General features: G+C 36.1%; 1 protein-coding gene across 14 annotated transcripts in view; it reads right to left on the bottom strand.

The window, feature by feature from the left end:
* The window catches only part of Sox5 (SRY-box transcription factor 5), a 922,227-nt gene that overhangs the window by 397,645 nt on the left and 507,692 nt on the right, over window positions 1-16,890 (bottom strand). The window contains exon 1 of one of the 14 annotated variants that reach the window (XM_074075869.1): window positions 612-2,186. The exons of the other annotated variants lie outside the window; for them this stretch is intronic. The gene's annotated coding sequence lies outside the window, so the exon portion shown is untranslated. Of the gene's footprint in view, window positions 1-611; window positions 2,187-16,890 lie in introns of those variants that run through there. 14 annotated transcript variants of the gene reach the window in all.

The raw sequence follows: 16,890 nt of genomic DNA, 5'->3' as shown, positions 1-16,890 counted from the left end.
AACTGAAAGGAGACGTACTGTCAACCACCCTACATCCCTCTCCAGTCTGATCTGGTCTCATGCTCCCTTTCACTCTGCCACAGTCATGTGAGTCTTCACATAGGGCTGTGAATTTGCCTCATTCCTCCTGCCATGCGATTGTGCAAGTGCTGTCTTCTCTATTGAGATGTTCTTTCTGCCTTTTCATCACTGAATTAACTCCTGAACATCCTTCAGATCTGAACTCAAACATCCCCTTCAGAAACACTTGCCTTGACCCCTGGGCTCAGTCATAGGCCTTTATTACAGGTGATCACAACTCTGCTCCAAGATCAAGGCAACAGGAGCATTTGTATTCATTTGTATTTATATATATATATAATATATATATTTTATATATATAATATATATTATATATACACATTAGAATGAAAATCTATGACTAAAAAGATCATTATTACTTCTTACAATCATGTTTTTAGGGCCAATAGAACACTTAGTACTTATTAGATACATAAAAAATATTATTTGAATAAATGAATGAATAAGGTATAACACTCACTATCTTCTTTATCTCTATGGTTTATGCCAGAAAGTGAAAGTATATTACCAAAGAATAATTATGTCACAACCTGTTATCAGCTCTTCAGGAAATTATCTTCTTTTGTGGTTTTCAAAGAACTGAAAGTATTGGGAGATAGTCCACACCCTGCTGTTAAAACAGATAAACAAACAAAAAGCATGCTTAAACAAGAAATACATTCACATTAATAATTTACAGTTATTAATATCTTGATAATGTCAAATTACTACAGCTATAATGTCAAGAAGAAAAGGGATAAGTGTGTCTTCAAAAATGAAAGAAGAATAATAATGTTGGCTGCTTGAGTTCCAGAAAGGTCAGAACTTGTTTTACAATTCTCACTCTGAGGATAGTGACAGCATTAAAAGTTAACTCTTCTCATGGTTGTGACACACTACCTACAACAATTTTCTACTTATGGGTGCCAACATGGACACTTTCAGTGGTGGGTTACAGCCTCTCAGTGGAACAAAGTCCAATGTGAAACTTTAGCAATGGAAGTTCTTTTAATATGACTTTTCTTAGGAAGTATGTCAGTTCACATTATGAAATACAAACATATAAATGTAGAGAGAATTTTATTTATTAAATAGTTTTGGTTATGTGAATGAGTCATTTAATTCTATCCTTATTTGTTAGACTTGGATTATTAGCTGTTTGGGTATATTGAATGAAGGCAAGGAAAATCAGGACATGAATGAGACCATGTAACATGTAGTAGAAGACATGACACACAGAGTAAAAGCCACTAAACTTAAATTCCAGAACCCTGAGATCTGGTTCTTAAATTGTTCTGTGATTCTAGTTCAAAATTTGAAGAAGAAACAAATACTCAACATTATTGGTCATTATAGAAATGCAGATCAAAACCACAATAAGATACTGTCTTACAACTCATAGGATAAGCATAATAATAAAAAGTGAGAAATTCATGTTGGTGAGTATGTGGGGAAATTTGAAGAGTTTTTAGGTTGTTGTTGGGAATGCAAAATGGGAGAGCCACTGCAGAAAACAGTATGATGGTTCCTCACAAAGTTAGACTTAGAAGCATATAGCTATCTCATTATAGGCATATAGACAAAGGAATTGAAGATAGGTACTCAAACTTTTTTACAAAAACATTCAGACCAACATTATTCACAATAGACAAAGCATGGAAAGAACCCAAATTTCCACCAACAGATGTGTAGATAAACACAATATAACGTTAGGTAGCTATAGAAAGGAATGAAGTGCCATTGTAAGCCACCATGTAGATGAATTTTGAAGCCAATATGCTAAGTGAAAGAATCCAGGCACAAACGTTCACATATTGTTTCATTTTATTTATATAAATCACAAAGAAGAGGTAAATTCAAAGGACAAAAGCAGATATGATTGCCAGGGTTCAGGGATCTTGGAAATAGGGAAGTTTGGGGGTGATTAAAATGTTTTGGAAATATACAGATGGGATGGCTGCACAACACTGTAAATCATTATGTATCTGAATTGTACACTACTAAATTTTATGTCATGTGACATAGAAAAACCTGAAGAGCCTTTCTCAATAGCCAGGTGAATAACTCAGCAAATCTTTTCTACACAAAGCAATGATAAAACTATCAAAACCATTTCAGAATACTACAGTTCTATTCAATAAAAATAAGTAAGCCTTAGAAAATAAGTGGGAGTCTATGGCATTTTATTCTGGGTGGTTTCTTCCTCCCCTCCCAGCCCCAGGTTTTCACTACTGCTTTTGTACTAGGACACTGCAAGCAACAAGGACAACAGCTTTCCTACAAGACAGAAGAAAAGATCTGAGCAGAGCTTGAAGGGGGCCATGCCAGGAAGCATTGTCAGAGACAACAGAAATCTCGGGTGGCAAACAATCAGGGAAAGCCAGTATAGAAGCTAGCCTGAGGCTACAGAACCTCTTGGGATAAGCAAGGGAGTGGCCAAGAGTGAGAATAGTGGGCTGTGGGTTGGCAATAATGAAGGAAAACAGGATAAAAATGGCTGAAGTAGATCAAGCAAAAATAAAAACTACCTAAAAAACAAAAACTCTGAAGTTGAAAAAAAATATGAAATGAAAGGGAAATTTTAAAAATTAGGGAAAGAGATAAATACTAGATTTGAGTGATCAAAAGAAAAATATTTAAATTTGATATAAGTTAATAGAGATGATGCCATTGTAAGAGAAGGGAGGGCAGGGGGAAGAATGAAAAAAACCTTAAAAACCTTAGACTTACAGGAAAACTCTCAGTACACCAGCATACACAGAAAAGGAATTTCAGAGAGAAGAGAAAAGGTGAGGGGGGGGGTGGATGAAAATGTTCTTAAAGTAATAATAACCAGAAACTTGCTGGAAAAGATTACTACAGAACCAAGAGGTTCAACAACTTTCAGTATGACACACAGACGACAACCATGTATAGAAATACAAAAACATAAAAACATTAAGCTGTTGAAAGCTAAAGACCACGAGTAAAATTTAAAATTAGTGAGAGAAAAACGACATTGCTTAGAAGGAAACTGCATTGAGGTTAACAGCAGATTTATTAACAGACACAATAAAGGCCAGAGGCAGTGGGATAGGATGTGCACAAAGGTAAATGGAAAACATTGCACCAGGCATGCCTTTGCTTTCCTTAAGTGACTCAGAAGACAACTGTATACTACATAATCTCACTTGTATGTATAATCCAAAGGATTTGAGCACAAAGAAGAAAACAACAGTATTTACTGGGGATCAAGTAGATAGGTGAAACGTAGGTTGATATTGGCCAAAGGGTATAAAAACCTTTGCAGCTATAAGACCTGGACTACAGTATCCTGACAAGACTCCATAATAATATTTTCCATACTGGAAATTTGCTAAGAGAATGGATATTAAGTATTCTTAAACACATACAAAACTACATGATATAACTTGCTATAATCTCATATTGTTCAGTTTCATGGTGTAATCATTTCACAATATACTTTTTATTTTCAGAGAGACTGGGGTGTGAACTCAGGGGCTGGCACTTGCTAAGCAGGAGCTCTACCCCTTGATGCATGCCCCCAGACTTACACTGTACACTTTGAATGTATACAGCTTTTAAAAGCTGAAAAGTAATAAAATCGAAGTAAGTGATAAATAAATAACTGAATAGATAAACAAGCAAGACTTTTAGCTTTTAGTCTTAAAAGACAGAAAATCACATAAGCTATAATTGTGATACTATCCTATAATCAAATGCTAGGAGAAAAAATCAACTGTTATTCAAGAATTTTGTAGCCAGCAAAACTATCCTTCAAAAATAAAGGACTAAAATTATTTCCAGATGAATAAAGAATGGCAATATTAATGGCTGGTATACCTTTCTTATAAGAAATACTATAGAAAATCCCCTCAGCTAAAAGCAAATGACAACAGATAAGGCTGTATAAAGGAACAAAGAGTACCACAAAGACAGTACATAGTATAAACAAGTGTATCTTTTCATATCATGTCTTATCAGGTTTATGAAATCAATTTCATAATGATTACAAAACGGTATTGCTGAACTCACAACCTATGAAGATGTCTCTTATTTATGAATATGTTTGGGTATATCATATAAACATATGTTACATAAGGTATTATATTTGTGTATTATATATTATATATAAATATTGTATAAATGTTGAATAAAAGCTTAAAAGGAGATAGGGAATAGAGGTATAATGGGGCAGGAAAATTGAAGCAATGGTAGCTTTAATACACAGGAAGAAATGAAGAGCAACAGAAAAGGAAATTGTGTGGGTTGGTATGAAAAGTCTATGTTCTTCTTCTTCTTCTGCTACACTTCTTTATTAAGTATAAAATTATATGAATCAATAATTATAACACTGCATAACATACATGAATGTGATGTTTTTCATAACAACAGCACAAGAAACAGAGAGGATTAGATTATACTGGAGCAAAGTCTCTATATAGTATAAAAATTGAAAAAAAAATTCACACCTGAACTAGATTATGGTAATTAAGAGCCCATACTGCAAAGTCATGATGCATGGTGGTGTACTCCTGTAATCTCAGCACTAGGAAGCTGGGGCAGAGGGAACACGAGTTCCAGTCCAGCCTGAGCTGCTTGGAAAGACGCTGACTCACAAAACAAATAAACAAACAAGAAAATGCACTGGCATTTTGCAGGAAAGTAACTTAGAATTGGCCAGTAAGCAAGAAAAATGCTCAATCCTATAAGAAATAGAAACATGATTTAAGAACAATAATAAAACTTTTAAACAATAATCAAAAAGACTACCAATATCTAGGTTTGGTGAGGATGAGAAGCAGTGGGAACAGCACCTCAGTACCAGTGAAAGTGCACACAGTCCTGACCCTTTTGGGAGCAGCTGGGTTATGTCTGGCAAGGCTTACAGCCCATACCTGGGTTCCAGTTTCAGGTCTGCATCACACTGAAGGGCACCAGCATGCTGCACTCACCACATTGATTCCCTTAGCTGGCCCATGGCCATGTCTATCCCTAGTCACCTCCAGTGTGCCATGTAAATGTCATAATTTTCCAGAAATGTCATTGTATTAGAAAAGTCTGGAACCTTTCCAGAGACTGTCCTATGGCTAACCAGGTGACAAGTACAAGTATCAATAGCAGTACATTGTAATAGCTTAAGGCTCAAAATTACCCATATCTCCATCAGTGGAGAAATGGCTAAGAATTGCTAGCCACAGTGCTAACTGTGACATTAAATGAACCATAGCTTCATGCATCAAAAAATGTATAATGTATTCTTTCAACACCACTAACAAAATAAATATATCATCTGAGTATATGTATAGTGAGCAAAACTACTTAAAATAGAAACTATCACAAAGAATGTAATAAAGGGGGAACAAATGACCAAATGTAAGCTATGTAAAAAACAAATGGCAAAATAATAGTTGTAAGTCTGACACATAATAATTACATTAAATATAAATGCATGAAACACTATGATCAAAAGGCAGAGATTATAAGGAAAGAATTTAAGGGGTTTAATCATATGCTTGGTTAAAAGTAAATGGAATAAAAAGATGTACCAAGGAAACAGAAGTCATAAGGGAGATATACAAAAATTAACAAGAATGTAGAAGACTTGAAAACTACTATCAACGCCTGACCCAACTGATCCTCTATGATCTACAATATTTGTAATGATTTTGAAAAATGTGAAATCAGACAAATAATGTGTTTTGATCAAAGTGGGTATCAATTAGATAACAACAGAGAGGAGATATAGGAAATTAATCAACATTAGAAATTACAAGACATATGCTTAATTAACCTATAGGTCAAAAATCACAAAGAATATTAGAAAACTGTATGAGCAAAACAAAACATTTATAAGATACAGCTAATGCAGTGATTAAGGCAAATATAAATTTAAATACAATAGACAGTGTAAAGGTGTCAAGTTAATGACTGAAGTTTAATCTTAGAAAGTAGGAAAAGAAGAGTAAACTAACTCAGCATTTAGGTAGCAGAAAAATAGGAAAGATTACAGTGGAAATCAGCAAAACAGAAAAGAAAAAAAACATGAGAAAAAATCAATGAAAGCTCAGTTGGTTCTGTAAAAAGATCAATAAAATTGACAAACTTTCAGCTAGACTAACCAGGAAGAAGAGTGAAAAGACACATATTACCAACATCAAGGAAGAAAGCAGAAACATCACTACTGACCTTACAGAAATTCAGATTATAAAGGCATTCAAGGAAAAACATGACAACAAAATTAGACAACCTATATGAAATGGAAAGTTTTCTAAAAATATCCAAGTTATCAAAAAATATCTGAATCACTATAATTATCTAAAATTTGTCATTGAGAATCTTCCCGCAAAATAAAGCCCAGCTTCAGATGGCTGCACTGGTGGATTCTGTCATTCAGAGAAGAGCCAAAACTCTTCCTGAGCATCAATCAAGATGGAGGACAACAGGTGACTTCTTTCGTGAAGCCAATGTTAATGAGGTACAAAGTCAGACGAAATCATCACCAGGAAACAAAGCTACAGACCATTATTTATCATGTATATAGGTACAAAAATATTCAACATATATTAGCAAACTCACCCAGCAAATGTGGAAAGAATCATACATCCTAAGTGTAATTTATCCCAAGATACAGGAGTGGTTTAATGTCTTAACTTAAATTATTACAATATGCTATTTTAGAACTAATAACAAAAAACATGCCCATCACAATGGATGCAGAAAAGTACTTGACTAAATTCAACACGATATGTTCCAAAGAAATTCTCAATCAACAGGAACAGAAGAAAATTTGGTAAGCACTTAAGAAACATCTACAAAAAACTGTAGGTAATACTGAACCTGATAATGAAAGATGGATGCTTTCATCCTACAATCATGAGCAAGAACAGAATGAGCGCTCTCATGATTTCCACTTCAGATTCTGCCGTAGGTTCTAGCCAGTGCAGAGTTAAGAAAAACCTAAAAATTTTTACTCACAATGTCTCTAAATACAGAAGATTGACAAAACCTGCAAAACTAATGAATGAGTTCAGCAAGATTGCCAAATACAAGATCAATACACAAAAGTCAATTACATTTCTTACAGAAGCAATTAATAACCAAAAATGAACACAAGAAAATTATCTCACTCACAATAGCATCCAAAAGAATAGAAAATGAAGAAATAATGCTAAGAAAAATGTAACGCTTGCACACTGAAAACTGAAACATTGCAGGGAGAAATTAAAGAACTAAGTAATGGAAAGATATTCCACGTTCGTTGTGGGAAGATTAGATGTTAAAATGGAATTTCTCTCCAAATTTATTTACACTTTAACAAAATCTCTATAAAAATGTCAGAAGGGGTTTTGGCAGGAATTTGCAAGCTGATTTTACAATTTATAAGGAAATTCAAAGAACAGAGAAGAGCAAAAAGAAAGAAAGAAAAGAACTGAAGGACACAGACCTCTTTATTCCAAAACATAGCGTAAAGAGACAGTACTGCAGACAGTGTAGTTAGCCACCCTGGAAAAACTGTGGCAGATTAATAGCGTTACACATAAATTTACCATAAAACCTAGCAATTCTACTAGATACTCAGCCCAAGAGATGAAAATATATGCACACACAGAGTTGAATGTGAATGTCAGAGCAACACTATTCATGAGAGTAAAAAAGAAAAACATGAAACAAATAAAAAAGAAAAATCCAGGTTCTCATCAATGGGTTAGAATACAAATTAACCGTTTCTGCATACAATGGTATATTAGTCATCAATATAAAGTAATGAATGTCTGATGCATGCTAAAACTTGAAGCTATCAAGGAAATATCCTACACAAAAGGAGCTAACCTCAAAAGATCAAATATGGTACGATTGCAGTTATAGGAGATGCCTAAAAGAAAAATCTGTAGAGAAACAAAGTAGACAACTGGCTGCCTAGACCTGGAGATAGGAAAGAGACTGAGTAAGAAAGGGCATGGAGGAGTAAGTGATGAAAATGTCCTTCATTTGAGTAGTGATGTTGGTTACACAGCTCTACAAATTTACTTAAAAGAAGAGAACTTTGAAGTATGCAATGAAGCTCTTAGAAATGACTGGAGAAGAGAACTTTGACTGACGCTTGATGTTACTGCAAAAGACACATGTAATATAGACAATGTTTCAGTAACGTGTCCTGATTTTCTTTCCCAATACTTAACGTCAAATTCATGTTGATAATGCAGTGCTGTGTGGTACATCTGGCTCCATTCGAACTTTTTGCCTCGAGCCTGTGCATCTGCAATTGCCTCTCTCTGCCATGTGTTTCCAGAATTAGTGTGGCATATCTATGGTCCATTCTTTCACTCCATTAAGTTCTCAGATCAATTGCCACCCTGTGGAAGAAGACTTTATCTAAGAGAGGTCTTCACTTACTACTCATCCTCTTCAGTTTATTTTTCCTTCCTATATTTCTTTAGAATCTATTTTTAAATAACACAAGCCCTTGAACAATAATATCTGGCCCATACTAGCAGCACAGTAACTATTTGTTAAATGAATGAATGAAGGCAAAGATGCCACTATCACCAAAAATAAAAAAAAAAACCCACAGAACTTGAAAGTATCATTTAGAAAGCCTTTTTTAAAAATATAATTAAAATATGCATTTGTTGTCTTGGTTCTGCCATAAGTTATCAACCCTTGAAACTGTTTACACTTATTTCAAAAAATTTCATATGGAACAGAATATAAAGGAAAAAAATCTTGGAAATTGAATTGCTTGGGCACTTTATTTGCACCTGGAATAGTTTTTGCATTGATACCCATTCTGGATTCATTCCTTTAGCTAGGTTTATGACTGGCTGATTTGAATAGGCCACTAATGTCAAAGGCTTTTGTAGTAATCATCAATGGGAAAAAATTATTATCCTTACCCAGACAGTGAATAGGAGAGCTTTTGTCAGAGCATCCGGTGGTCACTCTTAGGAACATAAAGAGAATCCTCATCTTTTCATCAGGATAGTACAACAGAAAGAATATTAAAATAGGAGATTGCCTTGAAAAAGATGGTAAGAGAATTCTTTTCATAGACTATCTCATTAATGACTTCATGATCAAGGCTGAGATGTTAGAACAAAAAGCTGGGAAATATGAGTAACAAAATACATTTCCCGTTTTTGTCCTTACTTGTGTAGTCAGTCCCATTATCACACATTCAGGGATTCTCACTGCCTCCTCACTGCCTTCTAAGAGAATAGCGAACTTTCCTCTCACTTTTGGTAGGTTTGGAAGGAGGAATTGAACATAACTTGCTCAGTTTCTTTCTCTTCTTCTTGACAGCTAGATGCTAGCAAGAATCACCAATTCTGCTTGTGATCTGTTCCTGGAAGAGGAGACCCACCCCTGTCCACCTCTCCCACGACTGGGGAAGAAAATATGTCTAGTCCTGGCTCTGAGTATTAGCAAGAGTCCCTGGCTACAATCTTTGGTATCACCTCTATCAGTGAAAGAGATAATCTTTTTGCCCTCCCCTGTCTTATTCTTTTGTATCACGGCTAATTTAAAAAATAAAAGTCAGGCACAGATTGTTTACTAGTCTTCCTCAGCAGTAGCTAAAGGAATAGAAGCAGTAAGAATTAGGAAGTATGTAAAGCCTTACTTTTCTAAATTATTTTGTAATGTGTCAGATTCCTTACTTCCTAAATGATCTTGGAAAGCCTTCCTAATTAAATGGAAGGAATAAGCAGAAAAAAAGCATCTCTTCTTTGGTGTAAACCCTTTTGATATCTAAGTATAGGTGCCACCCAATAAACTTGAAATGATTACAGAGAGAAATAACTATGGAGAACAGAAAATATCTGAAATAAAAGACTAAGATGGGTCAGAAAATATCTGAAATAAAAGACTAAGATGGGTCTTTTCCAGTCTACTAATTTAGGGACAGTTTGATGCACACCATTTGCAATGACAGGAGTAAAGAATGGATGAAAAATGGAGGAAGCTACTCCTACCAAAACACTTTTACAGATTTTTGGTGCACATTCTGCAAATAAACAGCTACTCTAAAATAAAGGACCCATAGTATCAGTTATTATCATTGTCAATCAGAGAATGAAAGCATTCTACAATGGGCCTGACAGAACCAACTATTATGATTGTTTCTGCAATGTTAGAAATATGTAAATGAAGATACTTCATGAAGGTTTTTGACACAACAGGTTTAACAGATAGGGCCTAATTAAGTCAGTCAATGGAATTAAATTACCAGGAGGAATGGAAGGACATCCTAAATGCAGAGCTCAGATGAAATCTGTCCATAACATTTTTGAGATCAAGTTCAAACTAAAAAAAAAAAAAAATCCAAGCTCTTAATTCCCTGCGATTATTTCTTTAAAATATTGACTCTTCATTTTTAATATTAAGTAGAAAAATATAAACAATAAAATACATCATTTTCAAGGGTGTACTTTAAATACTCACAATTTAATAACTTGTAGGTAAATTTCTATGTTTTAAAGTTCTTTTCTCAAATTAGCATATGGCTAAGGCTTGATAGGGTGGCTGGTGACTCCTCTCCAAAGATGGTTCACTAATGACCCAAGCCTCTCCTTTACTTGGGGGTCTGGACCTGGGGCTTTTCTTTTTGACCAAAGAACATAGTAGAAGTGCTGCTGCATAAGTTCTGAAGAAGGTACTTCAGTCCCCACTCCCTGGTATTTTCTTAGCTTCCTTCAACCTTCCACATGGGATTCCATTCCTGCAGGAATGGCGTTGTGTTCATGTATTTCTTTACAATGAAAGAACAAAATTCATGGAATAACAACCGTGTGCTAGAAACTGTTCTATTTATCATCCTTCAAAATATGTATCAAAATTTTCAAAGCCAAGATAAGATTGCAGTATTTTGCCACTCTTTCCACTAGGATATAAGTCCATGGGAACAGAGGTCTTCATTAGTTTTGTTTGTTAATTTATCTCAAGATGTAACCCTAAAACTATGTTTGGCTCATACAGGTGCACAATAAAGATGTGTTGAATGAAGGACTGAAAGGTGCTTTGGACCAAATCTGAAAAGGAAGCAACTAACAGTAGCACAATGCATACTGAGAAGCATAGCTTGCATCAGAAAAATACTATGTGAATAAGGACTGAAATAAGATGTAGCAGTCCCTTTGCCTGACTGAATAGGACAGGCTAAAGGGACACAATCAACCTCCAGGGCAAAAGAACTTGCACCTTATTAAAAAAAAATGTATTGCTTCCAATTGCCATGCATTGCTTAGAGAATCTTTCTTTAGAAATTAGAAAAAGAACTAAAAGATACAATAGACTAAATTCCAAGGACAACATAATAGCTAAAAACTTTTTCTTCTTTTTCTTGTTTGAAGAAGGAAATATCAGAAATATTTACTTTCTGATAAAGAAGATATCATAAAAAAGATACAAAGGAGAATGAGGGAGGGGGTGAATTTGACTAAGATATAGCAATAAACTGAAGTAGTCTAGTTAGAAAATTGCTTACAATATGATATGGTTACTTATCCATAGGATTGCTTATTTGTAGACTACCTACAGCAATTAATCAAGTTTTAAAATAGAAAACTATGTTTCTGTCTCATATATACTTAAAGCATGCATATGTACATGCAGAAACGCACACTCACCTCCACAGTGATTTCAAATGATTGGCATGATAATGGTTTCCTATTTGCTAAGTATTAGAAAATATGCTTTATTTTACCCGTGCTGTAAAGTAAACCTTTGTGATTAACATTCTCACTTCTTTTGTGTCCTTATTCTCGTCTCTCTTCTGTGTGTCTCCCCTTCTATTCTGTAGAGTAGATAGTAGTATTAAAAGCTCTGGCCTGTTTCTAGAGTTATCCATTGTGGTAACATCTCCTTTGTTGCTCATTTTTCTTGCTGTGCCTGCAACCTGATTCATGCCTGAGTTGACTGGTGATAACATCACCTTAACACTGGAGGCACAGGTTAACGGCGACTGCTCCACAGCAACAATTAGGGATAAATAAACCAGTAAATGATGAGCTTCCCTTCAGGTAATCATGCCTCAGCCCACCCATTACCTTGGTCAACTTTTAAAATTACCCTTAACTTAGGAGTCTCTTAAAAGAATGGGTATCAACATGAGCTAGTCCCTACAACATCTGACTAGGAAAAATGTTACTTTCTCCTGTTCATGGGTGATAAAATTATGGCAAAAATAAGTTAAACTGACATGTCAGATGTCAGACTCATAAAGAATTGAAAATTGTTCCTAAGGTATACTTCAGTCTTTGTCCAATCACTAGAGGTTCACGAGGTTATTTTTTTAGAGACAAACACTTTTCTTGACTTCTCACATTTTGTAAGCCATTGCATACTAAAAATTCTTTAGAAACCAAAAGGATTTCCTCAAATTTCAAATGTCTGCAGGAAAAATAGGAATGGCAAGTTTCTAGAATCTTAATTTGCAAATGGGTCATTCAATGACAAGTTGATAGTCATTTTTATTTAACTTAAACAATTTCCTTCCATAGTGACACAGGCAACTAGAATGAAGATGCCCCTTCACAAGAGGGAATAAAGAAGTCATGACAATGAGATGGACTTCCAAACCAATACCACATAGGCAGCTTTTATTGACAAGTTTCTCCACAAAATCAGGAAGAAATTCAGAATGAAGAAATTCATACGATCAAGAAGTCCCTTCCTATTGTCCACACACAATTTCTCCTGTAACTTACAAGAAAGATGTAAATAAGTTAGCAAATGATGGATTTGATTTTAATTCATAATTCAATGCAGGTGATGTTTAAATGAATAAAAGTATTTTACAACCATCCCTTGAATCCTACCAAATTAACCATACAACTACACAATTGCAAAATTATTGTCCCATATATCTAGACTTCAGGCTTGTCACTTCTGACTTAATAATACCAATATTGCTAGATCTTGTCTGCAAAACCTCCAAGGAAATGAGGCTTGCTTTGGGATGAAAAATCAGCAGGTGGCACTCTCTCCTCTACATCTATTCTGCACTACTTTTTCAGGGCACAATAAGAGAAGAAAATTCCTACAAAGGGGAATAAAAAGTCAGTGTTGAAGACAAGGGACACCACACATGCATAAGAAAATGACCAAAAGTAGATGCAACTGTCTTCACTTTCTATTGCTACAATCATATGGATCAGTTGCTTTTAGCAGCTCATCTGGTGATTGCTGTATTACCAGGTGAGGTTCTAAAACATTCTGTGGTAGAAGACCTCTGTTATATCCAACGTGAACAAAACCATGTTTCTGCATATCATAAAACAGTCTTCATATTTTCATCCCCCTATCTTTTCTGAATATAATCAACCATAACCATAGAAAGGGATTAGATTTCCTATGTGACTCTATTCCAGATGAACTCATAAGTTAGATGGACTAACAACAGATGGATGGACAGACAGCTGAGGAAAGAGACATCAGTGTCCTCTTAGTAAGTGACAGTTAAAACTCAACCCTTGAGAACTATGACAACTACTTCTCTGTATTTCTATGTAACTCACTATAACATTCTTCATTATTCAAGGCTATGTCTCCTTGAAGCCTAAAATAGCCTAATAATTTTAAATTAAGTTCATTTTTAGGGAAGAAGAGAACATTTCATCAGTTCACCTAAAAGGAATCCAAAATACACCAGCAGGAATAGTATTGCCAAGAGTAACCCTGGCTTCATACACATTAGAAAGATGCTGCATCTTTTAATAATAATGTGCTATTTAGTAATTTGTCCTTAATATAGTGAATGGTTACCTGGAGAAGACTCTTGCTAAAGTTCTGGTATAGTGCATTAATTTTATCCTTTCTTGTGTCGGGGACCCAAAGACAGAGTGGAAAGCTCATCCAATATCCTGGAAGAACTCAACAAATAGAGGACCATGTTGGTTCAGGATATGAACCAAGATTATATAGTTGGTTTTAACCCATAAGATATATTATATATTAGAATGAATTACAATTCTATAGTTTAATTTTGCCCTAGATTTCTAAGACCACTTATGAATCCCACTTCACACTGTGTGCCCCATCTGGAGCTGCCCAGAGAGTATGGTGGAAATAAGGAGGAGTGTGGATGCTCTGGCGGGAATCTTCTCCACTTTCAAGTAAGACCGGGGATGTGAAGCACCTGTCAGTGTATTTAGCATATAGACACATGAGAACCCTTCAGAACTTGCAGTTGCTATGACGAGGTATATTTTCCTTTTACTAGGAACATGCTTTGGAAAGGGCTGATAAGTAGGCATTCATGGATATGAAGCGTGGGTTCTGCAGGGCATGGTAAAACAAACCAATTGCTCTGACTTGATCAATGCCTTCTATGATAGAAAGCTTGGGGAAGCCAACATTCCCCTAGAGCCTCATTTATCTGTGTGTCATCACACCAAATCTTCCCAGATAACTACTCATGATGCATGACATCATATACCCAGGGAGATCATTGTCCAAAACCTAGCTCATCAGAGGCTGTACATTTAGCCAACTCACCTGAAGAAGCCCTGACACTTCTGAGTTTCTTTGCCAGATTCTTCCAACTCCTGTGTCATCCACAGTCCTCTTTCTGGTTGACTACAGAAAAGACAGCAGACAGCTGAGTAGCACCACACCGAACCTGAGCAAAGGAAATTTCCATTCTGTCTAAAAGACTTCAAAGTTTGGCATCCCACAAAAGAAAGTGGGATGGAGTACTGAGTAAGCCTCCACATTGGGCAGGTTCAGAAGGTTGGCTTTATTCATTGGTAAGTCAAACCATACCTTCAACCTATGGTGTCATCACAACACAATGGAATGTTTGGGGACAATCCCTTGGGGAAAACAGGAGGGAAGTCTAAGTTAACTTGCCCAGGTCAAAATGGACCCTCAAGTAGCTTCTTAGATTTCCTGGTTACTTAGTATGAAATTCAAGATGGAGTCACAATTTGGGTGCCATGTTCCTATACAGACTACAGGGTGTTGGGAAGCACAGTATATTATTTCCTTAAGTGCTTTTTGGGAGAAGGGATTAGACATAAAAATGCTGGCTTTGTGTGGCAAGGTCATGACCTTTGACAACTTTGGAGTTTATCTCTTTCATCCTTTTACTCTCCTGAGACCTCTCACTTGCAGAGGAATCAAGCCCCTAAGCCTGGGCTTGACAGAATGCAGCATTGTTGTGAAGTTCAGTTCTCTCTTTCCCTCTCCCTCTCTTTCTCTCTCTCTCTTTCTGTCTCTTTCTCTCTCTCTCCCTTTTTTCCCCCTCTAAACAAAACAGATCTGAACTGAGCCAAGGAAACAAAAATGTATTGTTCCTCGCAGATGGAAGCGAGTGTCGCCTAGGTAACCAGATTAATCTCCTTTTTCTCTCCCTTCCTCTCTTGTAGTGCGGTAATCGGTGGGCTCTTTTCACAAAAAAGCCAGCCTCAAAGCTGGGGCTCTAACTAGGTTCCTAATTAGCTGCAATTTACAATGAAGACGACATGATGAGATAATAGAAATTTGCAAAATAATGACATACCTCAGCAAAATATTCCTCCTCCTAAGAACCATTTTTATACAAAAACAATAAAGAGGGCCCTTCTAAAGCAAAGCTGGAAAATGGTGGTGTATTATGTGACACAGAACATTATTGTTCGCCTCTTGTTCCCCCAATCAACAGCTTATTGTTTGGCATCTTAAATAAAAATGACTCAAATACAGGCCACATAATGATCTCCATTGCGCTAATACACTGTATATACTGAGTAGTCAAAAATGTACGGGAGCCAATGCCAGCGGGGCTGATAAAGTAGCAGGGCCCAGGGAAGGTAATTTACAATACAATGCAATAAGCATTATTACTGCTCTTAATCACACATATCTTTCTGATTCCTGTCAGGATGCAACTCTGACATCAAAAAAGGGCATCCAAAAGGAGGACTGCTAGTTAACAAAATATGATGGACCACATTTGTTTTCATGTGGTGGTTAGCTCAACTGAAGCAGCCTCCAGACTGTTAGCCAACAGTATTCTCTTGTGTGACATCAAAGACTACCATTCAATGGGGGTAGAAAAAAAATCACAGTAAGACAGCTCAGAGGGAGGAGCTCCTAGGAACAGAAAGGGCCATTAATAGTAATCTCTACCTTATGTCTAAAAGAACAGAGCAGGAGGAAAAGAGGCCAAGGCCAACCAGCCACTGATCTCACCACGAGGATCATCAGTACCTAAGCTGTTTTAGGATGAATGCCACAGCTAACATGCAGTGGGCAAGATTTGACATTTTGTTATGCAGGCGCAATTTGTCACCAGTGACAGGAGGTGCAGACCCTCGTGCTTTCTCTGAATCAGGATTTCAGCATCCTCTAAACATGGAGTCCAAATAATAAAACAGAATCCAATGCCATGTTTTGCCTCAACAAGAATCATTCATAAATGGCAACAGATTGTCTAACCAATCAGGGGGAAAAAAAAAACAACAACCGTACACAAAAAGTAAGTCCACATTTGCTTATGGACTAGTAATTGTGAAGAGTACAGCTGCACATACTTGAGAACTAATGGCCCCTGGACCTCCCCATAAATAACTGCTGACTAAAAACCAATTGGCCAGGGACAGAAAAAGCATTAACCCCTTGGTTATTTGGCCCTCAGCACCAACAAGACAACTCGATCCCCTCACAGAGTAATTAAAAGGTAACAAGTAGGACAGATTAGAGAAGGTGCCAAATGGGCTCTAATGACTTTGGAGGAAAAATTGTTGTATTTGGTAATAACATTTGCAGAAATGCAAAAAAGGAAGACCATCTGGGTGTATCAACCCAAAGAGTTTGGCATTCATCTTTTGGAAATGTGGCTATAATATC

This window comes from Castor canadensis, chromosome 6, assembly GCF_047511655.1.
Source record: "Castor canadensis chromosome 6, mCasCan1.hap1v2, whole genome shotgun sequence".
Taxonomy (NCBI): Eukaryota; Metazoa; Chordata; class Mammalia; order Rodentia; family Castoridae; genus Castor; species Castor canadensis.
Note: the sequence above shows the minus strand (reverse complement) of the source record. Positions and strands in the feature narration are given on the sequence as shown.